The sequence below is a fragment of the Saccopteryx bilineata genome, chromosome 2, assembly GCF_036850765.1.
Source record: "Saccopteryx bilineata isolate mSacBil1 chromosome 2, mSacBil1_pri_phased_curated, whole genome shotgun sequence".
Taxonomy (NCBI): Eukaryota; Metazoa; Chordata; class Mammalia; order Chiroptera; family Emballonuridae; genus Saccopteryx; species Saccopteryx bilineata.
The window spans coordinates 353948756-353976050 of record NC_089491.1 but is presented as its reverse complement, the minus strand read 5'-3'; the positions used below and the strand labels follow the sequence as shown (position 1 = coordinate 353976050).

The 27295-nt window shown below is 44.7% G+C and overlaps 1 protein-coding gene across 10 annotated transcripts in view; it reads right to left on the bottom strand.

Annotated features, from left to right (window-relative positions):
* The window catches only part of DUSP14 (dual specificity phosphatase 14), a 39143-nt gene that overhangs the window by 9210 nt on the left and 2638 nt on the right, over positions 1 to 27295 (bottom strand). For 2 of the 10 annotated variants that reach the window (XM_066262802.1, XM_066262809.1), the window contains exons 2-3: positions 25414 to 25471; positions 5865 to 5923 (exon numbers count right to left, since the gene is read on the bottom strand). The exons of 2 other annotated variants lie outside the window; for them this stretch is intronic. The gene's annotated coding sequence lies outside the window, so the exon portion shown is untranslated. Of the gene's footprint in view, positions 1 to 5738; positions 5835 to 5864; positions 5924 to 25413; positions 25472 to 27295 lie in introns of all 10 variants that reach the window. 6 more of the 10 variants (XM_066262800.1, XM_066262810.1, XM_066262805.1 and 3 more) reach the window with 3 other exon arrangements.

Sequence of the window (27295 nt, the reverse complement as noted above, 5' to 3'; positions counted from 1 at the left end):
AACAGACAACTTCCTGCCCTGCAGAGCTCTTGGGAAGAGGGCACCACACCTAGAACAGACTCAGAATCACTGCTAGGAGTCACGGTCTATTTGCAGCATCCATCCCAGTGACACAGAGGCTACTTCCCTTTTTAAAAAAAAACCATGACAACCACTAGAATCAGCAGTTAAAGAACCGAAATTCTATCCCCTGCTTTTCGCCTCATGATGAATAAGCAGAAAATGGCCACAATGGTCCTAGAGATGACTGTAAAATGATCTGACTAAATAGCTTTAGTTTTAGGAATTTCAGAGGATCCCAGTATGTACTGGGGGTTTACATTGTTATTTTTTTATAACTGAAAAGCCTGTGTATGGCCTGACCTGTGGTGGCGCAGTGGGATAAAGCGTCGACCTGGAACACTGAGGTCGCCGGTTCGAAACCTTGGGCTTGCCTGGTCAAGGCACATATGGGAGTTGATGCTTCCTGCTCCTCCCCCTTCTCTCTCTCTCTGTCTCTCTCTCTCACTCCTCTCTCTCTAAAAAAAAAAAAAAAAAATCAATAAATAAAATATAAAATAAAAAAAAAAGCCTGTGTAATCACATTTTCTCCATCAAAGTAAGTATGTAGCTAGTTCTTTAAAAACCTTCAAGTCACCCTTTTAAAACAGAAGCAGCCCTGGACAGTTGGCTCAGCGGTAGAGTATCGGCCAGGCATGTTGATGTCCCAGATTTGATTCCTGGCCAGGGCACCCCAGGAAAAGTGACCATCTGCTTCTCCGCCCTTCCACCTCTCCCTTCTCACTATCTCTCTCTTACAATAAATGTCTGTGTAGTCGTCACCTGGCTGGACATATCAATGTCCTCATGTGGATCACTAGCCCACTAACTGAATCTAACAGACTACATCCAGCTGCTGGATGGAGAACACATCACAGTCCAAAGAACATGGGCAGTCCACCTGATGAGAACAGAAAGAAAAGCATACCAAATGAGTGACAAAGCTACAAAGACTTTAAGCCTTTGAATAGTGAATTTTTTTCATGCTCGCTGACCCCCAGGAGTGAATTTTTTTTTCCAAAAAATAAAGTTAGTTCCTGTTATAGTTTTATTAACTTAAAATCATGTTTGTTTAATAACCATTTTATGGAAACAAGAAGAACATGCATTTGCCTTTTTTTAATGTTGCTTTACACATCTTTAAAATAAATCAATCGGGCCCTGGCCAGTTGGCTTAGTGGTAGAGCATCGGCCTGGCGTGCAGGAGTCCCGGGTTCAATTCCCGGCCAGGGCACACAGGAGAAGCACCCATCTGCTTCTCCACCCCTCCCCCTCTCCTTTCTCTCTGTCTCTCTCTTCCCCTCCCACAGCCAAGGCTCCATTGGAGCAAAGTTGGCCCGGGCGCTGAGGATGGCTCTGTGGCCTCTGCCTCAGGTGCTACAATGGCTCTGGTTGCAACAGAGCAATGCCCCAGATGGGCAGAGCATCACCCCCTGGTGGGCATGCCGGGTGGATCCCGGTCAGGCTCATGTGGGAGTCTGTCTGATTGCCTCCCTGTTTCCAACTTCAGAAAAATTCAAAAGCTTGACCTGTGGTGGCGCAGTGAATAAAGCATCGACCTGGACCTCTGAGGTCGCCAGTTCAAAACCCTGGGCTTGCCTGGTCAAGGCACATATGGGAGTTGATGCTTCCTGTTCCTCCCTCCCTCCCCCTTCTCTCTCTCTCTTTCTCTTCTCTCTAAAAATTAATAAAAGAAAAATTAAAAAAAAGAAAAATACAAAAACAAACTAACTAACTAACTAAATAAATAAATCTTGCTCTGGATGGTCAGGAGGCACAAGGACGTTAATGAACGTTCGTGCTATTCATAGGATTAACAAATTCAGCTCTATACGATCAATTCATAGACTCCCATGCTGGTGATAAAACGAGCAGAATAGGGATAAGAAACTATAAAAGGCGGTGGTGTGCATTTGTTTGGATACCATGAAGTAATCTGTTTGGGTACCATGTTCATACGTGGAGTTTAATTTTTGAATTCTATCTTCATCCACATGGGTGTTTAAATTACTTGTCACTCACTCACACAACCACATTTATTGAGTTCATGACATTTGTTCAACAGTAAGTGTTGCTGGGGACTGTGGCACAGTGTATTTGCTGAGAGCCACAACAATGCAGAGAAGGTACAAGGTCAAAGTAAAAGTCAAAGATGTTAAAAAACGTTATTTCTTTTTTCTTTTTTGGGGGGGTCTTTTTAAATTTATTGAATTTATTGGGGTGAAATTATGTAAGTTTCAAGTGTACAATTCTGTATATTGTATTGTGTTTACCACCCAAAGTGAAGTTTCTTTCTGTTACCATTTATCCCTTTATCCTCTTTACTTCCCTCCACTCCTCCCACCCGTCCCCTCTGGTAATCACCATACTGCTGTTCGTGTCTATGAGGGTTGTTTTTATTTGCCTAATCCCAAAATTCACCCTTTTCCACCGCGCTTCCCATGCCCCACCCCCTCTGATAGCCATCAGTCTGCCTTCTGTATCTATGAGTCTGTTTCTCTATATTTTATTTGCTTTTGTTTGTTAGATTCCACATGGCTGAAATCATATGGTATTTGTCTTCTCTGACCAACTTATTCAACGTAGCATAATACTCTCCAAGTCCATCTATGCTGTAACAAAAGGTAACATTTCCCTCTTTTTCATGGCCATGTAGCATTCCAATATGTAAAATGTACCATTGCATTTTTATCTACGCATCTATTGATGGGTACTTGGGCTGCTTCCAAATCTTGGCTATTGTAAATAAAGCTGCAATGAACACTGGGGTGCACATATTCTTTTGAATTAGTGTTCCAGGTTTCTTCAGATATATTGCCAGAAGTAGAATTGCTGGGTCATAAGGCAGTTCCATTTTTAATTTTTTGAGGAAACTCCATACTGTATTTAACAGTGACTGTTTCAATCTGCATTCCCACAAGCACAAAGGTTCCCTTTCTGAATATCCTTGCCAACATTTGTTTTTTATTGATTTACTGACGATAGCCATTCTGATAGGTCTAAGATAATATCTCATTGTGGTTTTTTTTTTTTTTTTAGGGAGAAAGAGAGACAGAGAGGGAGAGAGAGACAGAGAGAGAAGGGGGGAGGAGCTGGAAGCATCAACTCCCATATGTGCCCTGACCAGGCAAGCCCAGGGTTTCGAACCGGCGACCTCAGCATTTCCAGGTCGACGCTTTATCCACTGCGCCACCACAGGTCAGGCCATCTCATTGTGGTTTTAATTTGCATTTCTTGATGATTAGTGATGTTGAACATCTTTTTGTACGTATATATTGGCCATCTGTATATCCTCTCTGAAGAAGTGTCTGTTCATATCATTTGTCCATTTTTTTTTAATTTTATTTATTCATTTTAGAGAGGAGAGAGAGAGAGAGAGAGAGAGAGAGAGAGAGAGAAAGAGAGAGAGAAGGGGGGAGGAGCTGGAAGCATCAACTCCCATATGTGCCTTGACCAGGCAAGCCCAGGGTTTCGAACCGGCGACCTCAGCATTTCCAGGTCGACGCTTTATGCCACCACAGGTCAGGCTCATTTGTCCATTTTTTAACTGGATTGGTGTTTGTTTGTTTTTTATGTTGAGCTATATAAATTCTGTACAAATTTTGGATATTAACCCCTTATCAAACACATTGTTGAATATGTTCTCTCATACAGTGAGTTGTATATTGATGGTTTTCTTTGCTGTGCAAAAACTTTTTAGTTCGATGTAGTCCCAGTTGTTTAATTTTCCCTTGCCCAAAGAGCTATATTATGAAAAAACACTGCTACAAGAAATGTCCAAGATTTTATTGACTATGTTTTATTCTAGTATTTTTATGGTTTTGAGTCTTACAATTAAATCTTGTGCATGGTATGAGATGGTGGTCTAGTTCTTTTTTATTTTATTTTAGTTTTCCACATTATCTGTCTAACCTGCCCAACACTATCTCTTGAAAAGACTGTCTTTTCTTGGAGAAGTGTCTTATAGATTATACTGTCATGTTTTTTCACCAACCCATTTAAAACATGAGGCCATTCTTGCCTTTCAAGAGTCTCATTATTCTCAGACTTCAGATGGAGGACACAAACCCTTTCCTAGGTCTCTTGCTGCTCAAAAAGTGTGATCGCAGACCCAGCAGTGTTAACCTGGAAGCTGGTAAAAATGCAGAACCCCAAACCCCATCCCCGACCTGCAGAATCAGGTGATCAGTACATATACTAAAGTGAGAAGCACTGCTCTCATGATTCTGCCCTAATCTGTCCCCCTGGACTTGCAAACTCAAGCACCTGTTTTGTTTAAACCACACGAGCATGCTCAGCCTCTCACGGATCAGTGTCATTGTGTTGTCATGGTTCCCAGATGAGGAATCAGAGGTAAATGGAGGATAAGAGGCTTTCCCAGACTCTACACAGAAAATTAGTAACCCCATTGGGACCAGACAGCCCTTCCATGAGTTGTCTGTCTGTTGATTAGTCATACAATCTGACCACAAGAGATCAACTGACCTAAAGACTACCAAAATGTACATTTCATTGGGGAAGAAAATAAAAAGTGCAAAGGCAAAGAACTTAGGGAACACAAGGTCAGTCTGATTGTGCTTTATCTGTAATCTGAATATTAATGTAAAAACTTCTTAGTATGAGATGATCTTTGAGTGTAAAAATCTGAAAAATCTAAACCAAGAAAATGCTTTCAGAACTCCACAATCACATTTAAATTTATTTGGTGAAAACTAGAAACTTTTTTATTTTTTTATTTTTTTATTTTTATTTTTTTTTTCATTTTTCTGAAGCTGGAAACAGGGAGAGACAGTCAGACAGACTCCCGCATGCGCCCGACAGGAATCCACCCGGCACGCCCACCAGGGGCGGTGCTCTGCCCCCCAGGGGGCGATGCTCTGCCCATCCTGGGCGTCGCCATATTGCGACCAGAGCCACTCTAGCGCCTGAGGCAGAGGCCACAGAGCCATGCCCAGCGCCCGGGCCATCTCTGCTCCAATGGAGCCTTGGCTGCGGGAGGGGAAGAGAGAGACAGAGAGGAAAGCACGGCGGAGGGGTGGAGAAGCAAATGGGCGCTTCTCCTGTGTGCCCTGGCCGGGAATCGAACCCAGGTCCTCCGCACGCTAGGCCGACGCTCTACCGCTGAGCCAACCGGCCAGGGCAAAACTAGAAACTTGTTTGTGCTACGGCCTATGTAAGTGATACTGTAAAATCGTCAATCAGAAAACAGAATCATAGCTTCTTGGTCAAACAGTGAACTTTGATTTACGTAGGTCAGAACATCTAGACCAACGGTTCTCAACCTGTGGGTCGCGACCCCAGCGGGGTCGCCTAAAGCCATCGGAAAATACGTAATGCATATCAGGTATTTACATTCCGAATCATAACTGTAGCAAAATTACAGTTATGAAGTAGCCATCAAAATTATTTTTTGGTTTGGGGTCACCGCAACATGAGGAACTGTATTGCGGGATCATGGCATTAGAAAGGTTGAGAACCACTGATCTAGACACAGAAAAATTAAAAAAAAAAAGTCAGCAATTATATCTAAGGTAGATAAAATTGTGTGCTTCAAAGTTACTGAAGTCACTATTGCCCTTTGAGAAGCAGGACCACGAAATCTCAGAAAATGCAGATGTTTTCATAAGTAAGATTTCAATCCTTCCTTACTACTTTAAGGAAAACAAAACAGAATTTATAAGAATAAAATTCAGCCTGACCAGGCAGTAGCGCAATGGATAGAGCGTTGGACTGGGATGCGGAAGGACCCAGGTTCGAGACCCCGAGGTTGTCAGCTTGAGTGCAGGCTCATCTGGCTTGAGGAAAAAAAAAAAAAAAATGCTTACCAGCTTGGATGACCCAGGGTCGCTGGCTCAAGCAAGGGGTTACTCGGTCTGCTGAAGGCCTGCAGTCAAGGCACATATGAGAAAGCAATCAATGAACAACTAAGGTGTCGCAACGAAAAACTGATGATTGAGGCTTCTCATCTCTCTCCGTTCCTGTCTGTCCCTATCTGTCCCTCTCTCTGACTCTCTCTCTCTGTCCCTGTAAAGAAAAAAAAAAAAAAAAAGAATAAAATTCACAAGACTAAGTCCAATAGTGAAAGTTGTCTACCCTTTGATCATCTTACCCTTTAATGTCTCATTGGATGAAATCAAAATCCTTAAAACTCAAGCAGTGAGTCTCAACATTTTTCCCACAAGAACTTCTGTGTCCAAGTCAACATTCTGGGTGATTTTATATCAAATTAACTTCATTTATAAAGTATTAATCATTTCCCATTTTTATTAATCAAATACCGCTATAATTATGAGCAGAAGATAGCCTGGTAAGTCTTCTGCATTAACTGGGTGGAAGAAACCTAGTGACGCTGCATACCCCTATTGCACACAGGCCCATTGCATCTGGAGGGCGCCAGGCTGTATGTATCTGAGCCTCCAGACTGAAAATGGAGGAATCGAGCTCTTAAATAAGAGTCAAAAGGCAGAGGATCCCAAAGCTATTCCCCTGGCTTTCACTGTCTACTGAAACAATAGTCTTATACAATAAGACAATATATACAGTTCTTTTTAGATTATACTACTAAATATTATTCACATACTGTAAGAGAATGCAACGGCCTCAGAGCCACACCCTACTCTTGTTCATGTCTGCACACAATGCCTGGTGGGCCATGTCTAGCCCACCATCTGTTTTCAGTATAGCCCATGAGCTAAGAATGGCATATAAATTTTTAAATGGTTAAAAAAGAAATTAAGCCTGACCAGGTGGTGGCACAGTGGATAGAGTTGGCCTGGGACGTTGAGAACCCAAGTTCAAAACCCTGTGGTTGCCAGTTTGAGCATGAGGTCGCCAGCTTCAGTGTGGGATCAAAGACATGACCCCATGGGCCTTGGCCGGTTTGCTCAGTGGTAGAGCGTTGGCCTGGTGTGCAGGGGTCCCGGGTTCGATTCCCGGCCAGGGCACACAGGAGAAGCGCCCATTTGCTTCTCCACCCCTCCCCCTCTCCTTCCTCTCTGTCTCTCTCTTCCCCTCCCGCAGCCAAAGGCTCCATTGGAGCAAAGATGGCCTGGGCGCTGGGGATGGCTCCTTGGCCTCTGCCCGGGGCGCTAGAGTGGCTCTGGTCATGACAGAGCGACGCCCCGGAGGGGCAGAGCATTGCCCCCTGGTGGGCAGAGCTTCGCCCCTGGTGGGCGTGCCGGGTGGATCCCTGGATCCCGGTCGGGCGCATGCGGGAGTCTGACTGTCTCTCCCCGTTTCCAGCTTCAGAAAAATACAAAAAAAAAAAGAAAAAAAGATCGATTCCCGGCCAGGGCACACAGGAGAAGCGCCCATTTGCTTCTCCACCCCTCCGCCGCGCTTTCCTCTCTGTCTCTCTCTTCCCCTCCCGCAGCCAAGGCTCCATGGAGCAAAGATGGCCCGGGCGCTGGGGATGGCTCTGTGGCCTCTGCCTCAGGCGCTAAACTGGCTCTGGTCACAACATGGCGATGCCCAGGATGGGCAGAGCATCGCCCCCTGGTGGGCAGAGCGTCGCCCCTGGTGGGCGTGCCGGGTGGATCCCGGTCGGGCGCATGCGGGAGTCTGTCTTTCTCTCCCTGTTTCCAGCTTCAGGAAAAAAAAAAAAAGAAAAAAGACATGACCCCATGGTCTCTGGCTTGAGGCCCCCAATCAAGGCACATGTGAGAAAGTAATCAATGAACAACTAAAGTGCTGTAACTATGAGTTGATGCTTCTCATCTCTCTCCCTTTCTATCTGTCTATCCCTGTCTATCTCAAAAAAGAAGAAAAAAGAAAGAGAAAGAAATCAAAGGAAGATTAGCACAGTTGGCCCTGGAACAACACCAGCTGGAACACTGACCTCCCACACAGTTGAAAATCCACATGTAAACTGTATTTCATGGCACATAAAATTGTATGAAATTAAAATTTCAGTGTTCAGAAATAAAGTTTTACTGAAACACAGCCACAGTCATTTGTTATGTATTAACCATGGCTGCTTTCATGCTACAAAGACAAGTTGTAGTTGCAACACAAACTGTATGGCCCACAAGCCTAAAATATTTACTACCTGGCCCTTTACATAAAAAGTTTGCTAACCCCTGGTTGAAATTATGTTACAATACCATCAATGGAAAAGAAATACTTTTTGAAGGCATTCCTAAGGACTCCTGCATGAGAATCACCGGAGCTGCTGGTTAGAATGCACTCCTAGGCTCCACCTCAGACCTAATTAATTACCAGGCATGTCAAAGGCTTGGTAAATTGTATTTAGCAATCTCCTGATGACTCTTTTTCTGGACCAGCTCTAGTAATGAGTAAAATAAGATTAAGCTATATGGAAAAGATAAATATTATCTGTTTAATTTCTAGGAGGGGCAAAGGAATGAGAAACCATAAATGTTAATTTTTTTTTTAAATTATTTTCAAATAAAAATAATACATTAGTTATTTGGGATTTAAGATACAATCCAGTTTAAAACAAGTTCTATTTTGCTCAAATTTATTTTTCTTTTTTTTTTTTTTTTGTAGCAAAGAGAGGGACAGATAGGGACAAACAGACAGGAAGGGAGAGAGATGAAAAACATCAATTCTTCATTGCGGTTCCTTGGTTGTTCATTGATTGATTTCTCATATGTGCCTTGACTGGGGGGCTACAGCAGACCAAGTGACCTCTTGCTCAAGCCAGCTATTTTGCTTAAATTTTGTACCATCTTTAGCTGCGAGTTTATAGCAAATAACTGAAGCTCTATGAAACATTGAATACTTCTCTAATATTGCTAAAAAAAAAATCATGCGAAGAAATATACAAGCTTTAACCCTGAAAGAGTTCTGCATCCCAACACAGAACATATATGACAGTACAAATTAAAGGCTATTACAGACTTTTATGTCCTTTTGACATGTCAAAAATACACTGGCTAATTTAAAATAAACAGATACAGACATTCATCGTTTAATAGATGCATATGAATAAGTTCTGATATATGCACTGTTAGGTGATTTCATCATCATGCAAACATCAGAATGCATTTACACAAACCTAGATGGTATAGTACAGTCTACTACACACCTAGACTAATGGTATATAGCATATTATATAACATGTTACTGTACTTAATACTACAGGCAATGGTGTTTGTGTCTCTAAACATACCTAAATATAAAAATGGTATAATAAAAATATAGTAGAAAAATATATAGTAGTATAAAAATAGTGCATTTGCCTAACCATGCGGTGGCACAGTGGATAGAGCGATGGACTGGGATGCAGAGGACCCAGGATCGAAATCCCAAGGTCGCTGGCTTGAACATAGGCTCACCGGCTTGAGCACAGAGTGGCTAGGTTGAGCGTGGGATAACAGACATGACCCCATGATCGCTGGCTTGAAGCCCGAGGTTGCTGGCTTGAGCAAGGAGTCCTTCTCTGTGCTGTAGTCCTGTCCCGTCCCCCCTCACCCCGTCAAGGCACATATGAGAAAACAATCAATGAACTAAGGTGCCGTGACAAAGAACTGATGCTTCTCATCTCTCTCCCTTCCTGTCTGTCTGTCCCTATCTGTCCCTCTCTCTCTGTCAAAAAAAAAAATTTTTTTTTTGTGCACTTGTATAGGGTACTTACCATGAAAGTCTATATACTACTGTAGACTTTATAAATACTTCACACTTAGGCTACACCAGTCTTATTAAAACTTCTTCAACAAATTTTTAGCTTACTCTAACTTTAAACTTTTTTCTTTTGTAATAACACTTAGCTTAAAATACAAACATATTGTACAGCTATATAAAAATATTCTTTATATCTTATTCTATAACTCTTTTCTATTTTCAATTTTTTTTTTTGCCTGACCTGTGGTAATGCAATGGTTAGGGTGCCGACCTGAAATGTTTGAAACGCTGAGATCACCGGTTTGAAACCCCAGGCTTGTCAGGTCAAGGCACATACGAGAAGCGACTACTACAGGTTGATGCTTCCCGCTCATCCCACCGCTTTCTCTTTCTCCTCTCTCTAAAAAAATCAATAAACATAATCTTAAAAAAAAATGTTTTAGCTTGACCTGTGGTGGCGCTGTGGATAAAGCGTCGACCTGGAAATGCTGAGGTCGCCGGTTCGAAACCCTGGGCTTGCCTGGTCAAGGCACATATGGGAGTTGATGCTTCCAGTTCTCCCCCTTCTCTCTCTCTCTCTCTCTTTCTGTTTCTCCCTCTCCTCTCTAAAATGAATTAAAAATAAATTTTTTATACTTTAAATTTTGTTAAAAACTCATACACAAATACACGCATTAGCCTAGGCCTATACAGGGTCAGGTTCACAATATCACTGTCTTCACCTTTGTATCTTGTCCCACTGGAAGGTCTTCAGGGACAGTGACACGCATGGAGCTGTCATCTCCTATAGTAACAACGCCTTCTTCTGGAACACCTCCTGGAGGAGCCCAAGGCTTTTCTTGAGTAGGTGTCACTCTCTTTAGTTAAGATGTCCCTGCTGGTTTGATCATAGGTTTACTTGTAAGCAGATAATGTCATGTACATTCCTCTCTATTAATGAAAACCTTTTGGTGTTGGGGTCCACATTTTCAAACGTTTTAAGCTTATTAAAGTCTGAAAAATCTTCAGTTAACCTTCACTGTAAATTTTCTTGAGGGTTCCTTCACTTCTGCATTTTCCTTTTCTTTTGCTTCATCTTAAGTTACCGATATGTGTTCCTGTTCCAGTTCCAAAACCTCCTCATTAGCCAATTCTCAGGAATCTATTTCATCCTAATCCACACCCAAGTTAAAGTCGTTTGTCATCTCAACCACAGCCTTGTTGATTTTTTTTTTTTTTTTTTTTTTTTTTTTTTTGTGGCAGAGACAAAGTTAGAGATAGGGACAGACAGGAAGGGAGAGAGATGAGAAATATCAATTCTTTTAATTTTTTATTTATTTATTCATTTTAGAGAGGAAAGGGAGAGACAGGGAAAGGGAGAGAGAAGAGACAGAGAGAGAGAAGGGGGGAGGAGCTGGAAGCATCAACTCCCATATGTACCTTGACCAGGCAAGCCCAGGGTTTCGAACCGGCGACCTCAGCATTTCCAGGTTGATGCTTTATCCATTGCGCCACCACAGGTCAGGCAAGAAATATCAATTCTTTGTTGTGGTTCCTTAGTTGTTCATTGATTGATTTCTCAGATGTGCCTTGACAGGAGGTGGGGGCCTACAGCAGACCGAGTGACCCCTTGCTCAAGCCAGCGACCCTGGCCCCAAGCTGGTGAGCCTTGCTCAAATCAGATGAACTTGCGCTCAAGCTGGTGACCTCGCAGTCTTGAACCTGGGTCCTCCACATCCCAGTCCGATGCTCTATCCACTGCGCCACCGCCTGGTCAGGCCTTGTTGATTTTTTTTTTTTTAAGACTTTATTCATTTTAGAGAGAGAAGAAGGAGAGAGAGAGAGAAGAGGGAAGGAGCAGGAAGCATCAACTCCCATATGTGCCTTGACCAGGTAATCCCACAGTTTTGAACTGGCGACCTCAGCATTCCAGGTCGACGCTTTATCCACTGCACCACCACAAATCAGGCTAGTCATGAATAAATGAAGCCCTTGAGTGTCTTCAGATGCCATTATCCTTGGTGACATTACCCCAAGCCCAAGCAAAGTTCTTGATGCAGTCACTGATATTGTAATCCTTCCAGAATTGTACCAGTTTCTTTTGTGTCTTCCCATTTCAGCAATAGCCCAGGCAAAGGTCTGCCACACAAGCAGACCTTACAAGTTGCTATAACTCTTTGTTCCACTGACTGGATCAGAGGTGGTATTTGGAGGAAGAAACACCACTTTGATATTGGAATGAAAATAACCAATAAGAGGAGGATGCCAACAATAAGGGAGCATTATCACCAACTAACAAAATCTTTAAAGGTACTGTTATTCTCAAACAGCACTTCTCAGCCCTGGCCACGTGGTTCAGTGAATGAAACATCAACCTCACACACCAGACGTCACGGGTTCAATTTACAGTCAGGGCACGTACAAGTATCAGTCAATGAATACAAAACTAGCCTGACCAGGTGGTGGCACAGTGGATACAGTGCCAGACTGGGATGCGAAGGACCCAGGTTCGAAAACCTGAGGTCACCAACTTGAGTGTGGGCTCATCCAGCTTGAGCATGGGGGGGGGGGGGGGTCACTGGCTTGAGCATGGGATCATAGACATGACCCCATGGTCACTGGCTTGAGCCCAAAGGTTGCTGGCTTGAAGCCCCAGGCCGCTGGCTTGAGCAAGGGGTCACACGCTCTGCTGCAGTCCCCTGGTCAAGGTACATATGAGAAAGCAATCACAGAACTAAGGAGACCAAGGAGCCGCAACAAAAAATTGATGCTTCTCATCTCTCTCCGTTCCTGTCTGTCCCTATCTGTCCCTCTGTCTCTCTCTCTGTCTCTGTCACCAACAAAAAACAAAACAAAAAAACACAACTAAATGAAACTACAAGTTGATGCTTCTCTCTCTCTCTTCCCCTCTCACCCTCTCTCTCAAACCACTGGAAAAATATTTTAAAAGCAGTACTTCTCTATTTTGCTGGCATTGCAATTCAGGAGAGCGTCCTGGAAGAAGAGCTGAGTCATCCATGACTTACTGCCTTGCAGTACACTGGCAGTGTGAGCTTACTGATAAGCTTGAAGGCCCTGAGGCTTTCATAAAATGTTTCAATTTGTAGCCTAAGACACTGTCCCCAAGCAAGACTGTTATCCTGTCCATAAAGCCTTGAAACCTGGCATTGAGTTGGCCTTTTTATAAATGAAAGTCCCTTTAAGTACCTCTTTCCAGGATAGAGAAGTTTTATCCAGACTAAATATATGCTCTGGCAAGTTATTTTCCTCCACAGTCAGCTTATCTAGAGTTTCCAAAAATTCTTCAGCTACCTTCATATCAGCACTCACAAACTCATCACTCACTTTTATATTATGTAATGAATAGTGATTCTTGAATTCTTTAAGCCACCTAAACTTACAATAAATTCAAAATCTTAGTCAGTTCCAGCCTTTTCCTTCAATATCAGAAAACAACAAACAAAAAACCCTTTTTGCTTTGGCTGAGATCATAATGGTGCTAAAAGGGATGTGCTTCTATATCTGGTCTTCAATCAGGTCATCAAAAGTTTCTCCATGTTTAATGTAGGCCCTTGTGGAATATTGGTTAGTCTCTCATTGCCTTCAATCAAGCAGACCCTTTAACAGCTTCCATCACTTTGTTCTTTTTTTCTTTTTAGCGAGAGAGAGGGTGGCAGGGACAGACAGACAGGAAGGGAGAGAGATGAGAAGCTTCAATTCTTCACTGCCTCAGTTGTTCATTGATTGCTTTCTCATAGGTGCCTTGACCAGGGGGTTCCAGCCGAGCCAGTGACCTCCTGCTCAAGCCAGAGACCTTGGGTTCAAGCCAGCGACCCCCCACAGCTCAAGTTGGTGACCCTGCACTGAAGCCAGCAACCTCGGGGCTTTGAACCTGGGTCCTCAGCATTCCAGGACGACGCTCTAACCATTGCACCACCGCCTAGTCAGGCCAGCACTTTGTTCTTGTTCTTCAAGATGGTAGCTATAATCGAATGGGATATGTCTGACTGGCGAGCAATAACCATCACTGATTTTCCACTTTCATAGTCCTTAATCACTTCTAATTTTATTTCCGGGTCAATCACTCAATGTGACCTCCTACTGGCAACATGAACAGATCCTTTCTTTTCATTATTTATTCATCTTTTTTAGAGGAGAGACAGAGAGAAGGGGGGTGGGCCAGAAGCATCAACTCCCATTTGTCATTTACTGGGCAAGCCCAGGGTTTTGAACCGGTGACCTCAGCATTTCAGGTCGATGCTTTATCCACTGTGCCACCACAGGTCAAGCAAGCAGATCTTGCACTTAGGGACCATGATGAACAGGGTAAGATTAAATCAAGCACTAGAAAATAATGCTTAATCAAGTGGCATGGCCTGACCAAGCAGTGGCGCAGTGGATAGAGCCCCGGACTGGGATGTGGAAGGACCCAGGTTCGAGACCCCGAGGTCACCAGCTTGAGTGCAGGCTCATCTGGTTTGAGCAAAAGCTCACTGGACTGGACCCAAGGTCACTGGCTGGAGCAAGGGGTTACTCAGTCTGCTGAAGGCCCGCAGTCAAGGCACATATGAGAAAGCAATCAATGAACAACTAAGTGTCGCAAAGCTCAATGAAAAACTAATGATTGATGCTTCTCATCTCTCCACTCCTGTCTGTCTGTCCCTGTCTATCCCTCTCTCTGACTCTCTCTCTCTCTGTCTCTGTTGAAAAAAAAAAAAAAGAGGCATGATAAACACAAAATGTATGGAGCTGCTGACAACATAACAGGGCACACTGTTTTACAGCAAACTTTTTTTTTACAAGTAGAAATAATACATGTTAATATAACAATAAAAAGTATAGCAAATAGCCCTGGCCGGTTGGCTCAGCGGTAGAGCGTCGGCCTAGCGTGTGGAGGACCCGGGTTCGATTCCCGGCCAGGGCACACAGGAGAAGCGCCCATTTGCTTCTCCACCCCTCCGCCGCGCTTTCCTCTCTGTCTCTCTCTTCCCCTCCCGCAGCCAAGGCTCCATTGGAGCAAAGATGGCCCGGGCGCTGGGGATGGCTCTGTGGCCTCTGCCTCAGGCGCTAGAGTGGCTCTGGTCGCAATATGGCGACGCCCAGGATGGGCAGAGCATCGCCCCCTGGTGGGCAGAGCGTCGCCCCTGGTGGGCGTGCCAGGTGGATCCCGGTCGGGCGCATGCGGGAGTCTGTCTGACTGTCTCTCCCTGTTTCCAGCTTCAGAAAAATGGGAAAAAAAAAAAAAAAAAAGTATAGCAAATAGCCCTAGCCGGTTGGCTCAGCAGTAGAGCGTCAGCCTAGCGTGCAGAGGACCCGGGTTCGATTCCCGGCCAGGGCACATAAGAGAAGCGCCCATTTGCTTCTCCACCCCTCCGCCGCGCCTTCCTCTCTGTCTCTCTCTTCCCCTCCCGCAGCCAAGGCTCCATTGGAGCAAAGATGGCCTGGGCGCTGGGGATGGCTCTGTGGCCTCTACCTCAGGCACCAGAGTGGCTCTGGTCGCAACATGGCAACGCCCAGGATGGGCAGAGCATCGCCCCCTGGTGGGCATGCTGGGTGGATCCCAGTTGGGCGCATGAGGGAGTCTGTCTCTCCGTTTCCAGCTTCAGAAAAATGCAAAAAAAAAAAAAAAAGTATAGCAAATATACAAACAAGTAACACAGGCATTTACTGTATTCCCCATGTATAAGATGCACCTTTTTAAAAAAATTTGGGGTAAAAAAACTGGGTGTGTCTTATACAGTGGTTGTAGTTTTTTTTACCTGCATCTCCCACTTTTTCACGCTTGTTTTTGTGCTCATGGTTGAAGACAGTGATTTGTCACCAGACACAGATGAGGACAAGCTAATGGATGGGAGTTGTGACAGTAATGAGGAGTTGTATGAATTTTATGATGAACAAAACTTGAGTTCAATAACTTTATGTAATACTTATTTTTTCAAATTTCAGGCCCCCAAATTAAGATGTGTCTTATACATGGGAGCATCTTAAATATGGGGAATTATGGTACTATATTATCAAGTATTATGTATTATACAGAAGTGTTTGTGCTATACTTTATATTATTGGCAGCACAAGTTTGTTTACACCAGCATCACCATCAACACGTAAGGAATACACTACACTATGACTTTAGGATGGCAAGAAAGTCACTAGGGAACAGAATTTTTCAGCTCCATTATAAACTTATGGGACCACCATCAACAAAGTAAGTATGTAGTCCATAGTTAACTGAAGTGTCATTATGTGATGTGTGACTATATTTATTATAAATAAACTGGGTTGGAAGAAAACCTATCAAATTCAGGGCAATAGCTGCCTGAGTGGCGAAGGGAGGGGTCCAAGGAAGCCTCAACTTTAAAATGCTTTATTTTTTCTTTTTATGTTTTTGTGACAGAGACAGAGAAACAAGGACATAGAGACAGGAAGGGAGATGAGAAGCTTCAATTTTTTGTTATGGCTCCTTAGTCTCCTTAGTTGTTCATTGATTGCTTTCTCATATGTGCCTTGACTGGGGGGCTACAGCAGACCAAGTGACCCCTTGCTCAAGCCAGCGACCTTGGGCTTCAAGCCAGCGACCTTTGGGCTCAGGCCAGCGACCATGAGGTCATGTCCATATGATCCCACGCTCAAGCCAGCGACTCCACACTCAAGCTGGAGCTTGTGCTCAAGCTGGATGAAACTGTACTCAAGCCAGCAACCTCAGGGTTTCGAATCTGGGTCCTCTATTTCCCAGTCTATTCACTGGGAAACCGCTTAGTCAGGCTATCATGCCTTTTTTTTTTAAAAAAATAAAAGAGCGATAAAATAAGCATGACCAATTTCAAGTGGTAATAATGTTGATTAATTTGTTCTTTGTAATTTTCTATGTCACTGCAATTTCTAAAAATAAAAATTATTTTGCCTGACCTGTGCTGGCACAGCGAATAAAGCATTGACCCAGAATGCTGAGGTCACAGGTTCAAAACCCCAGGCTTGCCGGATCAAGACACATACAAGAAGCTACTACTGCCTGACCTGTGGTGGTGCAGTGGGTAAAAGCATTGACCTGGAATGCTGAGGTTGCCAGTTCAAAACCCCAGGCTTACCTGGTCAAGGCACATATGGGAATTGATGCTTTCTGCTCCTTCCTCCCTTCTTTCTCTTGGCCTCTCTCTCTGTCCCCTCTCTCTAAAATGAATAAATAAAATCTTTAAAAAAAAAAAAAAAAAAAAGAAGCTACTACTATGAGTTGATGCTTCCTGCTCCTGGCCCCACCTTCTCTCTCTCTCTTAAATCAATAAATAAAATCTTTTTTTGTTGTTTTTGTTTTAATTTATTTATTTTTTTAGAGAGGAGAGAGAGAGACATAGAGAGCAAGGAGAGAGAGAGAGAGAGAGAGAGAGAGAAGGGGGGAGGAGCTGGAAGCATCAACTCCCATATGTGCCTTGACCAGGCAAGCCTAGGATTACGAACCAGCGACCTCAGCATTTCCAGGTCGACGCTTTATCCCCTGCACCACCACAGGTCAGGCAATAAATAAAATCTTAAAAAAAAAAAAGTCATTTGGAATAGAAGAAAATTAACTAGAACAAATGGCTGTCAGTCCAAGCACCCTCTGCAGGTTTTGGGCTGCGCGTGTGAGCCAGACTAAGAGTTGATTTGGTGAAAGAACTTGGCAAGTTTACTAGCAAAAAAACAGCTAAACTACAATAGGAACACTCTTAGTTATAAATCTTGGTTTCAAATCTGTATGTAACTTGTATGCTGACAGTACTCTCTAGATTTTATTCACCAAAACTTCCTCCAGGTTTCAAGCAAGCTCACTTCATGGTCTCTCTTCCACGTGAGGAAGGCTGGTGCTTCACATGCTCTCTCTGCCACATAAATGCTTACCAGTCAACACAAATCTTACGAAGCAACACACTCTCACCCAAGTTTTCTCACGCATGTGTATCTACAAACTTAAAGAGCTAAGGAGTTAAAAAAAGAAACCTACCAGCCTGGGACGTGGAGGACCCAGGTTTGAAACCCCGAGGTCGCTGGCTTGAGCATGGTCTCATCTGGATTGAGCAAGGCTCACCAGCTTGAACCCAAGGTCGCTGGCTTGAGCAAGGGGTCACTTGGTCTGCTGTAGTCCCCCAGTCAAGGCACATATGAGAAAGCAATCAGTGAATAACTAAGGAGACTAAGGAGCCACAACAAAAAATCGATGCTTCTCATCTCTCTCCCTTCCTGTCTATCTGTCCGTTCCTATCTGTCCCTCTCTCTGTCTCTCTCCGTCTCTGTCACAAAAAACAAAAACAAAATCCTACCAGTGGCAATTGATGCTAAAATGATTCTGGGGCAAAGGCAATTGTATATGAATTTTAAAAGAACTTTATGACGGCCCTGGCTGGTTGGCTCAGTGGTAGAGCGTCGGCCTGGCGTGCAGAAGTCCCGGGTTCGATTCCCGGCCAGGGTACACAGGAGAAGCGCCCATCTGCTTCTCCACCCCTCCCCCTCTCCTTCCTCTCTGTCTCTCTCTTCCCCTCCTGCAGCCGAGGCTCCATTGGAGCAAAGATGGCCCGGACGCTGGGGATGGCTCCTTGGCCTCTGCCCCAGGCGCTAGAGTGGCTCTGGTCGCAACAGAGCAACGCCCCGGAGGGGCAGAGCATCGCCCCCTGGTGGGCAGAGCATCGCCCCGTGGTGGGCGTGCCGGGTGGATCCCGGTCGGGCGCATATGGGAGTCTGTCTGAATGTCTCTCCCCACTTCCAGCTTCAGAAAAATGCAAAAAAAAAAAAAAAAGAACTTTATGACACCTGGCCGGTGGTGGCGCAGTGGATAAACCTTCAGCCTGGAATGCCAAGGTTGCCGGTTCAAAACCCTGGACTTCCCTGGTCAAGGCACATACAACAAGCAAGCAATGAACAACTAACATGAAGCAACTATGAGTTGATGCTTCCCATTCCATGCTCCCCCTTCTCTCCTGAAAAATAAAAAAATAAAAGAACTTTATGTCCACTGAGTCCCCAAGATGGCAGTGAAACACTGACCAAAATGGATGGAGGTCCACATAAAAGCAAGAATGGGCCTGACCTGTGGGGGAACAGTGGATAAAGTATCAACCTGGAATGCTGAGGTTGCTGGTTTCAAACCCTGGGCTTGCCTGCCTGGTCAGGGTGCATACAAGTAACTAGTACAAGTTGATGCTCCCTGATCCTCCACATACATGCCTCTTTTTCTCTCTCATCTCTCTAAAATCAATAAGTAAAATCTTTTTTTTTTTTTAATGTAAGAGCTAGGTTGGGAAGTGGCAAGGTGAGCTGAGAGGTCTGAGGGACACATGTGACAGGCCACGGCCCTGACTTCCACAACATGGCTCCTCCTCTTCCCTGCAACAGGTAGAAAACACAGCTCCTCCATAAGTTACTGCCCACCGGAAGGACATCAAAGAATACAAACAGGATTTCTCCTGGGCATTGCTCAGATTAAGAGGTTCTGATACTTTTTACCCTCCACCTTGGGTGTTTCTTCGGGAACTTACACAAAGCAGTTTGTTTTTTCATTGTAATTATTTTAGAGAATCTGAAAAAAAAAAATTGATCTATAAGTAAAAATAGATTATGATTTATGTGAAAACTAAAAAAAAAAATTCAGCCATTTTCCAAGATACCTTACAGAAGAAAGAAAAAGATAAAGGATATAAAAAGAAATTTAAACATGGATGGACCTTGATAACCTTATACTGAGTGAAATAAGTAAATCAGAAAAAACTAAGAACTATATGATTCCATACATAGATGGGACATAGAAAAGACACAGGGACATGGACAAGAGTGTGGTGGTTGGGGGGGGAGGGGAGGGGAGGGGCACAAAGAAAACCAGATAGAAGGTGACAGAAGACAATTTGATTTTTGTTGATGGGTATGCAACAAAATCAATTGTCAAAATAACCTGGATATATTTTCTCTGAATCTATGTACCCTAATTAATCAATGTCACCCCATTAAAATTAATAATAAAGGGGAAAAATAAATTTATTATCTCATATGCATTGGGCTACTACTGTTCTTCCATCACCCCTTCCACTAAGAAAGAGTATCTCTCTGGGAGGATTTTCTATACCTGCAGAATTGTAGAACTTTCTGCTCTAAGGACAGAAACACTGTTAGCAGGTATTAGGCACAGTAGATACTCAAAAATATCTAGATTTAATAATTTAATAACTGTCCTAATATGCCTGACCTGTGGTGATGCAATGGATAAAGCATCAACCGGAATGCTGAGGTCACTGGGTTGAAACCTTGGGCTTGCTTGGGCAAGGCACATATGGGAATTGATGCTTCCTCTCCCCCAACCTCTAAAATGAAAAAAAAAAAATCTAAATAAATAACTGTCCTAACTAACATGACTTCCCTACATCTCCTTACACCCTACTCCACCCCCACCCTGCCACACACACCCTATCTTTAAATCTAGCTAGCAACACCAAACATAAGCAATTAAAGTTAACTGGCAACTGCCTACTCAGGAAGCAGGACTTTTCTATATCAAAACAGGTGGCCCTGGCTGGTTGGCTCAGCGGTAGAGCGTCGGCCTGGCGTGCGGGGGGACCCGGGTTCGATTCCCGGCCAGGGCACATAAGAGAAGCGCCCATTTGCTTCTCCACCCCCACCCCCTCCTTCCTCTCTGTCTCTCTCTTCCCCTCCCGCAGCCAAGGCTGGCCCGGGCGCTGGGGATGGCTCCTTGGCCTCTGCCCCAGGCGCTAGAGTGGCGCCCCGGAGATGCAGAGCATCGCCCCCAGGTGGGCAGAGCGTTGCCCCTGGTGGGCATGCCGGGTGGATCCCGGTCGGGCGCATGCGGGAGTCTGTCTGACTGTCTCTCCCTGTTTCCAGCTTCAGAAAAATACAAAAAAACAACAACAAAAAAAAACAGGTAGTTCTAAACTACATTTTCTGTCACATACAAAGGATGATTTGAAGAAAAGTACCCTTTAAAGATTATAAGAGCCCTGGCCGGTTGGCTCAGTGGTGGAGCGTCGGCCTGGCTTGCAGGAGTCCTGGGTTCGATTTCCGGCCAGGGCACACAGGAGAAGCTCCCATCTGCTTCTCCACCCCTCCCCCCTCCTTCCTCTCTCTCTCTTCCCCTCCCGCAGCCAAGGCTCCATTGGAGCAAAGTTTGCTCAGGCGCTGGGGATGGCTCTGTGGCCTCTCTGCCTCAAGCACTAGAATGGCTCTGGTTGTGGCAGAGCAAGGCCCCAAGATGGGCAGAGCATCACCCCCTGGTGGGCATGCCGGGTGGATCCCAGTTGGGCGCATGCGGGAGTCTGTCTGACTGCCTCCCCATTTCCAGCATCAGAAAAGTACAAAAAAAAAAAAAAAAAGATTATAAGAGACATTTTTCCAGCAGCAAAGAAAACTATGGTTTCTTTGAAAATGCGAAGGAAGGACGAACCACGGTCTGTGCTTGGTGCCCCCTAGGGGATCTGTATATGTACACAAGCATGTGAGTGCCTGTATTCAGAGGTTACTTTAACAAGAACTGGTCTGGGTTCCTGCACATGTCACACACAAAAGCCTGCAACACTGGCCTTAATATTCAGGGCTGGGCACAAAGCAAGCCTTTGCCAGCACAGGTCAAGCCATATGGCAGTCCAAGACACAGGAGTCAACCAAAATCTTTAAAAAGACTTCTAGTTCCTGGAAAGAGAAGGAGAGAAAGAGAGAGACAGACAAACAGACAGAGAGAGGGAGGAAGGGGGGAGGAGCAGGAAGCATCAACTCCCATATGTGCCTTGACCAGGCAAGACCAGGGTTTCAAACCAGAGACCTTAGTGTTCCAGGATGACGCTTTATCCACTGCGCCACCACAGGTCAGGCCTGAACACTTCTATTTTATTTACTGATTTCAGAGAGAGAGAGAGAGAAAGAGAGGGAAGGAGAGAAAAAAAGAGGGTGGCAAAAGGAGGGGTAGGGAGAGAAATGGAGAGAGAGTGAGAAGCATAAGCTCATCGTTGCTTCACTTCAGTTGTGCACTGACTGCTTCTCATAAGTTCCTTAACCAGGGGCTCAAGCCAGCAACCCTGGGCTTTAAGTCAGGGATCCTTGGGGTCAAGCCAAAAACCTTGTGATCATGTTCACGATCCCATGCTCAAGCCAGTGACCCCACACTCAAGCCAACAAGCCCATGCTCATGCCAGCAACCTCGGCATTTTGAACCTGCGATCTCAGCATTCCCTGTTGATGCTCTATCTATTGCACAATCACTCATCAGGAAACAGTTTTATTTTTTTATTCTTTTTTTTTTTTTGGTTGTATTTTTCTGAAGTGAAAATCAGGGAGGCAGAGAGGCATACTCCTGCATGTGTCCAACCAGGATCCACCCCGCATGCCCACTGGGGACAATGCTCTACCCATCTGAGGTGTTGCTCCATTGCAACCAGAGCCATTCTAGCGCCTGAGGCAGAGGCCATGGAACCATCCTAAGCGCCCAAGCCAACTTTGCTCCAATGGAGCCTTGGCTGGGGAAGGGGAAGAGAGAGATAAAGAGAAAGGGCAGAAGGAGGGGTAGAGAAGCCGATGAGTGCTTCTCCTGTGTGCCCTGGCCGGAAATCGAACCCAGGACTTCTACACACTGGGTCGACACTCTACCACTGAGCCAACTGGCCAGGGCCAACATTTTTATTTTTAATACTTCATTTTGCATACTTAAATTTCCCTATAACTATATATCTATCTTAAAAAGAGATCAATGGCCCTGGTCAGGTAGCTCAGTTGGTTAGAGCACTGTCTCAATATGCCAAGGTTGTAGGTTCAAGCCCTGGTTAAGGCACATAAAAGAATCAACCAAAGAATGCATAAATAAGTGGAATGACAAATTGGTGTTTCTCTTTCTCTCTCCCTTCCTCTCTAAGTCAACAAATATATATATATATATATATATATATATTTTTTTTTTTTTTTTTTTTTTTTTCTCCAAAGCTGGAAACAGGGAGGCAGTCAGACTCCTGCATGCGCCCGACCGGCATCTACCAGGCATGCCCACCAGGGGGCGTTGCTCTGCCGCAATCAAGAGCCATTCTGTCACCTGAGGCAGAGGCCACAGAGCTATCCTCAGCGCCCAGGCAAATTTTGCTCCAGTGGAGCCTTGGCTGCGGGAGGGGAAGAGAGAGACAGAGAGGAAGGAGAGGGGGAGGGGTGGAGAAGCAGATGGGCGCTTCTCCTGTGTGCCCTGGCCAGGAATCGAACCTGGGACTCCTGCACGCCAGGCCAACACTCTACCACTGAGCCAACCAGCCAGGGCCTATATATTTTTTAAATAGAAGGGTTCTGCCTGACCTGTGGTGGTGCAATGAATACAGCATCAACCTGGAATGCTGAGGTCATCGGTTCAAAATCCAGGGCTTTCCCGGTCAAGGCACATATGACAAGCAAACAATGGACAACTAACATGAAGCAACTATGAACTGATACTTCTCATCCCCCACCCCTTCTCTCTATAAAATCAATAAAATCTTCAAAAAAAATGGAACTAAATATTTGTCAACTAAATAGACTGGAAAAACCATCTCTGGCTTTCGGGCAGTATGTTAGTCCAAACTATACAATTAAACATAAATATATATAAATACAATGGTACATGAAGGGCCAGGGATCACTACACATAGCTAACATGTATTCATTCAAGAAATAACCAAACAGCCTGACCAGGCGGTGGCACAGTGGAATAGAGCGTCAGACTGGGATGCGGAGGACTCCAGGTTCGAAATCTCGAGGTCACCAGCTTCAGCGCGGGCTCATCTGGATTGAGCAAAGCTCACCAGCTTGGACCCAAGGTCGCTGGCTTGAGCAAGGGGTTCCTTGGTTTGCTACAGCCCCTCGGTCAAGGCACATATGAGAAGCAATCAATGAACAACTAAGGTGCCATGATAAAGAATTGATGCTTCTCACCTCTCACCTTTCCTGTCTGTCTGTCACTATCTGTCCCTCTCCTTCTCTCTGTCACACAAAAAAAGAAATAACCAAACATATTGCGCAGTTAAACAGGAAATACAGTAGTTTGTAAATTAAATACTGAAAATGCTGAAGGAATGTAAATTGGTATAACCACTTTTTTTTGGTTTTGTTTTATATTGACTTTTTTTTTTTTTTTGTATTTTTCTGAAGCTGGAAACGGGGAGAGACAGTCAGACAGACTCCCGCATGCGCCCGACTGGGATCCACCCGCACACCCACCACGGGCAATGCTCTGCCCACCAGGGGGCGATGCTCTGCCCCTCCAGGGCATCGCTCTGCCGCAACCAGAGCCACTCTAGCGCCTGGGGCAGAGGCCAAGGAGCCATCCCCAGCGCCCAAGCCATCTTTGCTCCAATGGAGCCTTGGCTGCGGGAGGGGAAGAGAGAGATAGAGAGGAAGGAGGGGGGCGGTGGAGAAGCAAAGGGCGCTTCTCCTATGTGCCCTGACCGGGAATCGAACCCGGGTCCCCAGCACGCCAGGCCGACGCTCTACCGCTGAGCCAACTGGCCAGGGCCTATATTGACTTTTTAGAGAGGGAGAATGACAGAGAAACAATTACTTGTTTTTCCACCTATTCATGTTGTCATTGGTTGAGTCTTGTATTTCCCCTGACAAAGTATCGAACCCACAACCTCAGCATGTCAGGACAATGCTCTAACCAACTGAGATAACCATTCAGGGTGATACATCACTTTGAAAAACAAGCATCAGATAGGAAAGCTGATACACCCAGCACTGTTTGTAACTGCCCCAGACCAGAAACAACCCAGATATCTATCAGTGGTGGATGACAGATAAATACCATGTAGTACAGGGGTCCCCAAACTTTTTACACAGGGGCCAATTCACTGTCCCTCAGACCGTTGGAGGGCCGGACTATAAAAAAAACTATGAACAAATTCCTATGCACACTGCACATATCTTATTTTAAAGTAAAAAAACAAAACGGAAACAAGTACAATATTTAAAATAAAGAACAAGTAAATTTAAATCAACAAACTGACCAATATATCAATGGGAACTATGCTCCTCTCACTGACCACCAATGAAAGAGGTACCCTTCCAGAAGTGTGGCGGGGGCCGGATAAATGGCCTCAGGGGGCCGCATGTGGCCTGCCGGCCGTAGTTTGGGGACCCCTGATGTAGTATGTTCATACAAAAATTAGCTGGCCCTGGATGATTATTTCAGTTGGTTAGAGCGCCATCCAGAAAATCCAAAGTTGCAGGTTCAATCCCGTCAGGGCACATACAGGAAGCAATCAGTGAATGCACAACTGAATGGAACAACAAATGACTGCTTCCTCCCTTCTCTCTCTCTCCCTCCCTTTCTCTAAAATCAATCACTCAATCAAAAAAGAAAAGAAAAAAGAACTAATTAGGTGGCGCAGTGGATAGAGTATCGGACTGGGATGCGGAGGATCCAGGTTCGAGACTCCGAGGTTGGCAGCTTGAGCATGGGGGCTCATCTGGTTTGAGCAAAGCTCACTAGCTTGGACCCAAGGTGACTGGCTCGAGCAAGGATTACTCGGTCTTCTGTAGCCCCACAGTCAAGGCACATATGAGAGAGCAATCAATGAACAACTAAGGTGTCACAATGAAAAGCTGATGATTGATGCTTCTCATCTCTCTCCGTTTCTGTCTGTCCTCCCTATCTATCCCCCTCTCTGACTCTCTCTCTGTCTAAAAAAAAAAAGAATTCCTACTTCGAGCCCATTTGCACAAAGGTAAAAACCAGGCAAAATGAAACAGCTCTGTTTAGAGATTTAAATTTAGGGGATAAAACTACAGAAAAGAAAGAGATTTCACACAAATGTGGCTAGTTACTGGCTTGATTACCTCTGAGGTGGATAAGAGGTTGTCACTGGGAAAGAGTGAAATGAGCAAACTTCTTGACCTGAAAGATGGTTAGAGATGGTTATTACTAAAGCGTTTTCTTTAAAATAATTAAGTTACGTATTTATGTTTTATACCCTTTTCACTGTATGACAATGTACAATTTTAAAAAATATTAAATAACTGCAAGGTTCATTTCCAGAAATTCAGAACCATTACAATTCTGCTAACCTGGAGAAAGAACACTTCCACTCTGAATGTCACTATCAGCTTCATGAGGTCCGCGGCCTTATTTACCTTCTAGCCAGTATTCAGCACAATCCCTTTAGCATGGCAAAAGTCCTCAATAAATAACATAGTATACTCATAAACTCTTGATGTGAATTTTGTTTTAATTCACCCATCTCCTGAATTTACTGATTTAAACTGCCCACATTAACACTTCCATTTCTTTGCCTTCACCCCAGTGAAGCTTTCATAAATAACTAAAGCAGCTACCACCTTAAATGTTCACTCTGTAAGTTTATACCCAGGTGCTGTTGCTTTAGCAACTCTCCCTGCCTTCCATTTCCTTTCATGCCTCCTTATAAACAAATAGAAGATGAATATACCAGTAATCCTAGATTTCGTTTTCCTAAAAAGAAAGTTTCATCTTCAACTGAAAGTAACACTCAGGATCTTAATGACTTAACTGTTTTGAAGTTGATTAAGATGTTGTTTGCCTGTTGTCCAGAGAAATACTACCATGCTGTCAGGGTTAATAACACTTTACAACCAGCCGTAAATAAAATGCATGCTACCTGGTCTAGACAGAAATCAAATCTAATGAACAGGAACTTTTAATTTTATAAAAGTTCACTTCAATTAAAAAATCACTTTGTGGCTGACCCGGCGGTGGTACAGTGGTTATAGAGCACTGACCTAGGACACTGAGGTCCCAGCTTCAAAACCCCAAGGTCCCTGGCTTGAGGACAGGTTCACCAGCTTGAGCATAGGATCACTGAAATGATCCCATGACCAATGGCTTGAGCTAAAGTTTGCTGGCCTGATGCCAAAGATTACTGGCTTGAGCAAGGCACATATGAGAAACAATAAAGTGTCGCAACTATGAGTTGATGCGTCTCATCTTTCTCCCCTCTCTCCTTCCCCCTCTCTCACAAAAAAAAAAAGAAAAAAAATCACTTTGTGCCTGATCAGGCGGTGGTGGCAGTGGACAGAGTGTCAGACTGGGACGCAGAGGACCCAGATTCAAAATCCCGAGGTCGCCAGCTTGAGAGTGGGCTCACCAGCTCGAGCATGGAATCACAGACATGACCTCATGGTTGCTGGCTTGAGCCCGAAGGTCATTGGCTTGAAGCCAAAGGTCGCTGGCTTGAAGCCCAAGGTCGCTGGCTTGATCAAGGGGTCATTCGTTGTGCTATAGCCCCTTTCCCCACATGCAGGCACATATGAGAAATCAATCAATGAACAACTAAGATGCCGCAAGGAAGAACTGATGCTTCTCATCTCTCCCCCTTCTTGTCACTTTCGGTCCCTCTTTTTGACTCTCTGTCAAAAATATATCACTTCAGCGGTAGAGCGTTGGCCTGGCGTGCAGGGGTCCCAGGTTCAATTCCCGGCCAGGGCACACAGGAGAAGCACCCACCTGCTTCTCCACCCCTCCCCCTCTCCTTCCTCTCTGTCTCTCTCTTCCCCTCCCGCAGCCAAGGCTCCATTGGAGCAAAGATGGCCCGGGCACTGAGGATGGCTCTGTGGCCTCTGCCTCAGGTGCTAGAATGGCTCTGGATGCAACAGAGCAACGCCCCAGAGGGGCAGAGCATAGCTCCCTGGTGGGCATGCCGGGTGAATCCCGGTTGGGCGCATGCGAGAGTCTGTCTGACTGCCT